Raw genomic sequence first — 10,362 nt, 5'->3', positions numbered from 1 at the left:
AGGGATTCTCCAACACTCACTCCCGGCATGGTTCCCATTGATTTCCACCCTTTTGTTCTCTTCGGGCCACGGATAGCATCTCAGGGGGTTGCTGGAATCATGTGCACAGATTCTCCAAATACAATTAGCCTTTATGAGTTGAATAAACGTGAAATCTCTGAGAATTTTTATGTGCTTTGTTTGGCACAATGTTGTCACATTTTTGTTGTTTCGTTGCACTAATTGCGTTTGTCATTGAAGGCTGCCTAAATCAGGCAGTTGCAGGACTTAATGAGTGGCTGATTAGAGATTCTGAAATTCACTCACCACTGATTTGATGTTATTTTAGCAGAAAAATGAGGATAATTTGCTCTAATGTCACTTGTTAAGGTAATTACTCTATAATTGCCTTATCAAGGTGTCATAGAAGAGTCAAGGCAGAAAATATCACCACCCCTGAGGGGCACTTTGTCACTCTCCATTTAGCTTTTATTCTGTTAAACACAGACCCACTAAACTGGCACTACTTTGACAGGTCGCATGAGTAAAAGAGATTGTGTGGCATCTGTGAATACTACTTTGCCCGTGTCCATGGGCAACGCACATGGTCGCACAAAAACAAGACTTGCTGAATTTAAATAGAAGGACAACACGACAAAACAACAAAAACCTGTGATGGTTAAAAAGGATCACATTTTAACACCAAATACTTTAAACTGAACCCATGGGAGACATTTTTAAATGGAAACTCTGTATTATTTAATTGATATCACTTAACTAAAACAGTTGAAATCACTGAAAAAACTAAGTTGTAAAAAGTAAAAATATATAAAATCAACTGTTAGTGTGTCTCCTGAGGATGTGACATGGAACCTCTGTGCTTCCTGTGGAGCTTTCTATTAGTTTATCTCGTACCGTGTAATTTTTCTGTGATTGAAAACGAAGCAGAGACCTCACCTCTGGTATCTGAAAGACTAACAGGTCGTGACACCAGTGCAGCCAACTACTTTGAATCAACTGGAATGGAGCCTCATCAGCAATCACTTCAAAACGGGAAACGTTATCCAGAGGAACATATTTTCAAAGCAGCCATGATGCTGAAATATTTTTCCAGATGCAAAAAAGACCCGCAACCTACAATGTCATGATGAGGCAGGAAAGCTCAGACAATAACCTGCTGATTGTGGCCCGAGCTGCTCACTCAACAGCTCGAGAGACTTCATAAGAAAGATGGGTTTTTTTCCGTAATGCTGACGTATGTATTACAGCATGTCTTTGTTATTATTCCATGCACAGCAACAGGATTTTTGAATCGTTGCCATGGTTGATCACAACTTCGGACTCTGCGCAGCAAAAAACGCAGAATCACTCACGCCATAATTTAATAGCTCCCATGTATATATTTTTGAGGCATCGAGCAATCGTTCAGTTGTCTCTGATCCGAAAGAGGCTTTATTGTTGGTCTTGGCACAGTACAGGTCACACGTCCCGTGTCCCTTTAAGTGCCTGATAAGTCTTCTTTTCCGCATGTGGGCTGACGGAACAAAGCCGTCGAAATGATTCCGCAGGAAGCACGGCTGTAGGCAGGTATCTGGTCTTACGCAGAGAGCGGGACATGCTGACCCAGCTTCATTCCCACCTTGTACAGAGTCCGTTTTTGTTACGTAGAGTTACTCGAACCAAAGCGCTAGTTGTTACCTGGATGCAGCCACATCCCTGTGTAATTCTTGCATGTTTATTAAAGAAGTGCTTATTTCAATCCAAACCCTGATCTGTCTCGACACTTAGCCGAGCTCTTTTTTGTGCTAACTCTAGCCGAACCTTAACCCTGGCGTTGCGACATCAGAGAACAGATTTATTTTTCAACAGGGATTTATAACGGTTCTGAGAGGCACGCACAAATGATGTTGTCCACAGGGGCGTCAGGTGTGTTTAACATTTAAATTGGTGGACATGTTGGTGTTATTTTTGACCCATAATCTTTCCCTAACCCTAACCAGGCAGCTTTTATGCCTAAACCCAACCTACTCTCGCTTAAGTATTGCAAGTTGGGGGAATCACAGTGGCCGCCTTGAAAAAAATTATGACAGAAATCAAAGCAGCAGAGGCCGAGATATCCTGACCTTTAAGCCTCAACCCAATCCCCAGACGATGACGTCATCTGGGTCCTTTTCTCAGACTTTAGAAAATACTCTACACAGCTGTTTTCAGAGGCTGAGTACCACTCCCTGTGACGGGTAAACTGAACCTCGCGTACGACACCGAGAACCTCTGATACCGTAGCAGCGTTTGATTTGTACCGATGGAGATTTGTAAGAGCTTCGGCTGGCACTGACAAATTTGCACTTGTCGGGCCGAAGAGACACATAGACCTCACCAGCGTTTACCAGCCCTGAAAATAAAAGCTTGTACCATTAGAATATTATGAAAGGTGTTGAAAAGTTACGTAAAAATCCCAGACAGTACGATAAATGCATTCTGTCCTCTAATAGTCCGTGTCCTGTACCTCTCTCATGACGGGATCAGTAAATGATGATGAGCAGAGGATTAGATTCAGCTGTGCTGTTAAAGACAGTAGTTTAAATGCTAACTGAAGGCGGCTATGACCTGTTTATGTCTGGGTCTGTTGTTACTAAACTTTCTCTTTTTTTTTCTTTCCTTTTTTTTGCTTGCATTCTACAAAAGACGGCATCTTCTCCAACATGTTGCAATGTCACAGGACTGTTTTGACTGGCCCGTCCAACTGGTGTGGATGCTAACAATAACCACAACAGAACCGCTTGTCACTGTTTCCGCCAGGGCTGGATTTTGCCCTCGGACCTGTCTAGCCTACTTTCACAAGAGCAAAGCCCGTCTGTCATAATGTGTTACAGTGAATGACGGCTTTTCCTCTTTCATGCTGCGATATCGGAGGAGCTTTTTTTCTCCAACTTCTTCGGACTTCTTCGTGTGACGTGACTAAACAAGGGGTGTGTTTGACTTGCGGTGCACAATCCATGCTCGTTTATGCAGCCTAACCTCTGTTTCTCTCAACTATAAATAACCAAAAACGCTCCCTAATGGAGTAATTTACACACACACACTGCCAACGCCACTGACAGGACTCTCTCCTATGGCAAATGTCTGGCATTTAGCAAATCAATGACGTGAGTTATGAAGAGGAGCCGGAGCCTCGCTCCCTTTCCATTCTTCTCAATAACAAAAGAGGAAGTGCATTAAAAACTAGCACTGATGGGTTGTTGGGAGTAGCAGTCAATGAGCACTCAGAGTTTAAAATTAAAAGGCTCTTAGGGTGAAAATTGTTTTCTCAGGTCGTCCGTCATGTCGTGAAGGGTCTTTTTCGTAGTGATTAATTAGAAACTAAAAGGGTAAAGGGAGGAGGGGGTTTAGAAATCCAGTTGTTATAAAAGCCTGGTGTACTTATCCTGCCCAGTCGTGAGTTAATGACACCGGCTTGCGCCTTGACTAAGTGTTATTGCTGTAGTCCATAATTTCATCTTGAAAATGGGCAAGGGAGTGGATCTTCCTTATAGTAATTGAGTATTGATTTGAGAATAAACAGCAGCGAAACTCCCACCCGACTGACAGTCCCATCTTTCGGATGGAATCGACAATAAATGGGCCCCTGGTTGGAGGGAAATTATGGATCAGGATGATACAGTCAAGCACGCCTTTTCCCCTGCGATCTCTCTTCCAATATATATTGGATTTTAGATAACCCATTTATGAGCCCTGTCATCTAAAACCTATAGTTTTGAGCAGGCGGATGATAAGTTAAGGCTGGGACAGCCCCAGCTGCTTACACTTCTGTGCAATCCCAGATGTATTTTCTTAATGCATGTATCATGCAGGAAACAGTATCAGGTGCAAAACCGAACCTGACTAAAATGAAACGAGATTTCAAGACAGCGTTAAGCAAATGTTTGATGTCAAACATAATGTATGCGCTCATAAATGCAAAGTACATCTGTCTAGCCGTGGGCAAACACCTTTATCTGAGTGTGAGGGAGAGAGAGCGGTAATGGTTCAACAGCTCAGTGAATTGACATAATACGAGGAGTCTAACACTTATGTCAGGCCGGCCGTTAACCTCTGCGTAATCACTGTTGAACTATGTTCACACGCCCAACCCCCCCGGTGCCCGCGCTCTGTGCTAACGACATACAAATGTGCTATTCGTTTTCATTAGCTGCCACTTCACTTTTGATTCAGGGGAAACAGTGGAGTTGCTTTAGGGGGGAAGTCAACGTGGGGGAGGAACCCGCTGCCCGGCCAAACGACCTCTAGGTTCCTATCAGGCTGCAGAGCAGATTAACAGAGAGATACGGGGCTCAGTTAATTTCACCGGCTGCCCTCAGAGTGCTAGAGGTGATGTCAAACGTAGTTGCCACCTTGCCATTGTATTGTCATTCACACCTACCTGATGACTCCCGATTGTCATTCACATGCTTATGCCTCATTTGTTATCGGCGTGACCCTGATCGGGAGCATTACGAACCGTTATCAATATTTATCTTGTCAATTATTGGTTGCCTTTTCCCACCGCATGTCATTATTAATTCGACGTGCTATGTCAAGCTCACTGTTAATCATATTTAAACAGATATGGGTGAGATAAAAATCAATTTTCCATTATCTTTGAGGTTTTTTTCATATCCTATCCATCCAGCTCTGCGTTGGGGACTTGAGAGATCGGCTATGCATGACTGAGCAGATCCACAGCCCTGCAGAGTAAATAATCATCTAATTTGAGTTTAATGGGAAAGCGGTCAAAATATGGAAGTGGTGTCCTAACTTCTTCTCAAGGTAAGATTATATAACGTAATGTAGTTTTCAGATGTGCTGTTATAGTAGTTACCCGGGTCTTGATGAAGCTTTACATTAGAGCAATTATATCTTATATTGAGGCAGCGTAATAGCATATAAAGGAGCTGCGTAGTGGCATTTCAGGAAAAGAAACAAAACAAGCTTATTTTACCTCTTTTCTCTACTGACAAAAGCAGGTCAGAAAGAGAAGAAGCCTAAAGAGCTATTACCCGGTGGAAGGTAATGGCGCGAGGTGCGGGAGGATACAAATAGCCGAGGAAGGGCACTTCACCGAGATAATGGGGTTGAAGGATTCTGGTATGGCAAGATTCATGTACAGACAAGGCTCCTTTGATGCAGTGACATTGGAGAGCCCATAAAAGCCATAGTATAAAATACAGAGGCGTTACCGTGAGCTAATAGGATCCCCGGCTTTTTGGAGGCAGATTTAGCATAGCCTGACATAGGAGACACGGAGACACTAATTGGATACACCTACCTGGGTTCACTAAATGGACGAGGGGGGTGTCCATCAGAGGGGACAGAGTTCAGGCCGGGGTAGGCTTAGGAACTGTGAAGAAATGGTGAGAGTAGCACTGAGCCTGCTGCACACATTAGCAGCAAAAGATTTCAACGTGAAAAAACTTACCGGCACTGAAATAATACTGATGCAACGTTTAAAAAGTGGACGCCCACTAAAACCATAAATCGTTGATATTTAAAAAATATTGGTTAGAGCAGCTTAAAGGACTTAAGTCCCAAGGGAGTCAAGTCTCAAGTCTTACGTTTTCTGATCTATTTCTGACTCGAGTCCGCGTCTCAGGTCTCCGGCATTAACAGTACCTCCAAATCAGACTGCTTGTTCACTTAGTGGATTCGCACACCTGCTTAGAGCAATGAGTCTCCACCAAAGAAGCAACAGCCAGAGTTTACACCTGCAAATCCAGAGCTTTTCACAACACTGATGCTGGAAGACTGGTGATTTAGGTGGCTTTCGGTGTGGATTCCTAATGAAGGACTGATGAAGCCAGCACTTCCAGCGCAGGTGAAGCTCTATCCCAGACCTCTCTGTGCTCTTGGACAAATGATACATATATGATTTATTTCACAAACAGGAGACTGAGGTTTGATTCTCGCCGTCTGCATCCAGCCAGACACTATTTAGCGATGCTGTCAGAAAAGCTCTTTAGACGGACTAATCTTTGGCCCGCTGACAGCTGTGTCCCCTTCCAAAATGAACACAAACTCCCTCAGACCAGCTTCTCCTCCAGCTCGGATCAATATGGCTCTGATAAGGCAGCACATCTTCCAGGAGCTGCAGGGCATGGAGAAGGGCTCTGACATATCATGATTTGGGCTTTAATTACTTGGCAATAGCAGCTGACTCCTTGCATGTATAAATGTGGGTGTAGGTGTGTTTGTACATGCAAGGATGTGGGTGCCTGCAAGGCAGTTATCAATGTGACTGATTACAGGACACCTACACTTGATGTAGTAAGCAAGGCTTGTGAACGGAAGTCACGTGTACCAGCCTAAGTGTATGAGCAGCCATGGATTTCTTTGAATGAAAATTTGCTGCAACGCTCCTATAATACCGCACACATGCTGCTGTAATTTAGGATTCGCTAAATTCTGCTGTTTTCTGTTTGTTGTGCATTAGGGTCCCTTCTGTGTTGGTATCAGTCTTTGGTGCTATCATAAATGTGTACTGATTTGATTCTGATTTGAATTTGTCACATGATGTGTCGGCTGGACCAAAATACAATCACACTTAGAGGGTTCAAAAATACACTCTAAAAACACCCAGTTATAGTCTGTGTTCATTTGCACAGAAGTATTATCAGCACGATGTAGTTAAAGTATCAACAGTAAAAGAACTCGATTGGCAGAAAAATGGCTCCTGTGATTGATATATTATTTTATTTGACATTATTAGATTGTTGATACAGACGAATCAGCGTGGAAGGAGCATTTTACTATTGTAGCTAACTTCAACTAATTTATACAGTATGTGCTCACTGGTTTAGTCCAAGGTTTCCCAACCTAGAGGTCGGGGCCCCGCTAAAGATTCGCAAGATAAATCTGAGGGGTCGCTTTTTTCTCTGAGATACTGGATGAGTTGACCTCTTTGTGCCATGGACATTAACTTAAATGAATCCATCTGAGAAGTTTAGAAGGGAAATATGTCGTGAAACTGCAACTCATAGGGGCCCCCGTTAAACATAAGCCCAAAAGGTAGCAAATCATCTTCAACAATTAATCGTATTTTATAAGCATATCAAATGTTTTGTATGTAAAATCTTAATGTTTAAAGTAACTAGTGACTCAAGCGGTTGAATAAATGTAATGGAGTAAAAAGTACAATATTTTTCCAAGAAATGTTATCGAGTTGAAATATAAAGGAGAACAAAATGATAATTCTCAAAAGTAAAGGACAAGTACCTCTAAAAGTACATACTACTTGAGTATGTGTACTTTCCACCACTGCATATTGGGTTTTAATGGGGTCAAAAGAAAAGAAAAAGAAAGAAGAAAAGAAAAAAAACGTTCAAAGGACAAATCATTGTTAATATTATTTTTAGACATACATCCGCGCGGCCTGTGGGGCCCCAAGAATGTGGAAGTAAAGCCATTGTCACATAAGACATAACACGACATTAACATATCTAAAGATATACTGTATGTTCCATCTCCAACTTCGAGTAAGCTAACAGAAGGGAAAATTCTAAGTTGGACCAAACTTTAAACTATATGTAGAATTCAGTGTTTACGGCCTAACTTAGCACTGAAGTGGGACATGACTGCTGTCCACAATGATGATCCTGGAGCAGCCAAGTGTCCAGGTGCCCTCTGATGATACTATCCTGGTGTATCAAAAAACAAAATGAACAAAACGAAAACTGAGACACTTAGATGGATTGAGGCATTGACCCTCCTCTTATCTGAGGTTAAAAAAATACCTCCTAGACAGTTCCAACCTGCATAATTCTAGTGTATGTAAGTATAGTAGCCTTACCTAACCCCTGGGACCAAGGGAACTTCTCTGGTGTTTCTAAACACGTACCGAATATAAACATCATGCCACATGCTGCCTGCTGGCATATCCAAATACTTTCTCACCGATGTATTTTAGATCTTTTCCTGTGGAAGGTTCAGGTCACAAAGTGCAAGCATGTTTGGTGTCAGCCTACCTTCAGATGAACACACAACACATGTAAAAACGACACACTATTATGACTTTCACATTAATGGGGTCCACGTTAAATACTGTACTCCATGTTTTTCCGGTCGTCTGAGTGAGGACTTACTCTGTCCTCCTGAGCCCCGGCATATATTATGATCCTTCTCAGCAGACACGCATTTAATTTGTTATCTCCCCAGCATGCTGCAGGACGCCAGCTAGCATGGTGGAATGGGAAATTAATGACACAGAGGGGAGTGAGCCTGTCGTCCTCCCAGCCCACAGGGCCTTCACATAAATAGCTTGTAACATAGGGATCAATAATGTTAAGTTGTGATTAAATAGATTATTTCATTCAAAATCAGCCACCCCTGGGGCCAACACGTGTTGATGGAATAACCAAAGCAGAGCTGCCATGCTCTCTTAAAGGAGATATGCCAGTTGTTTGCTTCAAAGGTTTGGCAAATGTCGTGCAATATAGTGGAGAGCAGGACAAGGAGATCCAGGGATTTAATATATGCAAAGAGACTGAACTATGAATTTTTACTCAACCCACTTAAACAGAGAATGTCACAAGAAAACAGCACCACCGCTGCAGGTAGTTGTGTTATTTATTTATTTATTTTTGTCGTTTCTTTTCTTGTCATCCTTTTCTCTTGAGAGATGGGTTGGCGTTAGTGGTGTAGTTAGGTTATTAGGTCTTAGGTTATTTCGAAAAATTAGCTTCTCAATGTGACCCAACAACAGTAGTAAATTCCTTACTTTTGTCTCGTGGTTTATTGCAGTTTGAGCCAAAACAGCAGGAACTATTTACAACTGGTACAAAACATAATACTCCCATTTTAGCAGCCCTCCAGTGGCTCAAAGTTACTTTAAGAATTGATTTTAATTGGATTGCTGTCTTATGAAGCCATTCGTGGTCTTGCGCCATCTTACATTAGTGACCTCTTGACCCCATTAGGAATGATTGCGTCTGTGCAGTCAAGGCCCCGAGACCCGTGAGATCTATGGATATTTTACACCTTATAAAAACGCATTTGATCACATGATTTTAACTGTGACTTTGTGAGTTTTTTCCCAGTGATTTATGTATTCTTGAAGTGCGATTTTACTGGTGCATGTAATGTTTTATTCACACTACTCACGCTCACACTCTTGCCTTTACTTTTTTCACACACACACACACACACACACACACACACACACACACACACACACACACACACACACACACACACACACACACACAGACTTTACTTATCACATCCCACAGGTTGTTTTCATTGGAGACCTTTGTGCTTTGTTTTGCCAATGGACTCTTTTCAAAACTAAAACCAAATTTGTTTTACGAGGCTGATCCGTTTCTGATGGCTATGCTTATTCTTCCAGCATAATAGGACTCCGGGATCCTTTCTTTTGTGTGTGAGAGTGTGTGTGTGTGTGTGTGTGTGTGTGTGTGTGTGTGTTTTAGACAGAGAGAGAAAGAGCTTCTACCCTGCAGCCATTGCCAAATCCATTTGACTTTGCACAGAAGTTCATTTATTAAATTTTTAACAGGCCCTTTTAGTATGCATGCCTATAAAGATCCTAATAGAGATGTAAGGTAATGGAATTCTGCTTTCTTAAAAAGCTAATGAATCTCCATAACTTTCTATTTCAAAGAAAACCTGTTCCAATTGAGTCTGATGTTTTATTCACATGAAAATTTTGTTTAATTAACTAAATATGATTTATCTTACTTCCCCTATCTTCCAACATACTCATTATAAAGACACAGTTGTGTTGTGTGATAGTATTAATGATAAAAGTAATTAATGAGATGCTGGAGTTGTGTTGGGTTTTTTTCGTTTGTTTTCCCCCCATAGGTCTGAAAAAGCATTTTGATGATATACTGATGCTTACTGCAGGTGATTCTTTTCTATCTGATCAAACTTCCTCTCAGAAGAATTCAAATAGACCAAAAATAGCTCCAATTTCATGTGTGCTGGAAGTGGGGGAGAAGTGGTGTGGTATAATGGGAAGTTTTCATAGAGGAGAGTTGGTGCGCTGATAAGTGGCAGATAGAGGGTTTTACACTTGGCCGGAGCATATCGGTAATAGCTCCTGGAGCAGCAGCGTATTGACTCCAGAGGAGGAGATGGAGCAGTGGGAAGAGGACGCATTTCTGTGTGCGGTTTGAAGAGGGTGACGCCCGGCTCTGGAAGAGTGCAGGTCTACAGGGAAGAGGATCTGCCATGGAACAGATGTCCCGGGCACAGAGGCTGAGGGTTCACTCACAACCCCCATTTTTCTTTCTTTTTCTTTCAGGCGGAGGATGTTGAGTGGGTGGAGAAAACTTCTCCGGTGCATCACAAAATTTATTCAAGTTTACACCAATTACTTCCAAGTAGAAAAAG

Source organism: Xiphias gladius, chromosome 5 (assembly GCF_016859285.1).
Source record: "Xiphias gladius isolate SHS-SW01 ecotype Sanya breed wild chromosome 5, ASM1685928v1, whole genome shotgun sequence".
Taxonomy (NCBI): domain Eukaryota; kingdom Metazoa; phylum Chordata; class Actinopteri; order Istiophoriformes; family Xiphiidae; genus Xiphias; species Xiphias gladius.
The sequence above is the reverse complement of the archived record's forward strand: the minus strand, read 5'-3'. Positions refer to the sequence as shown.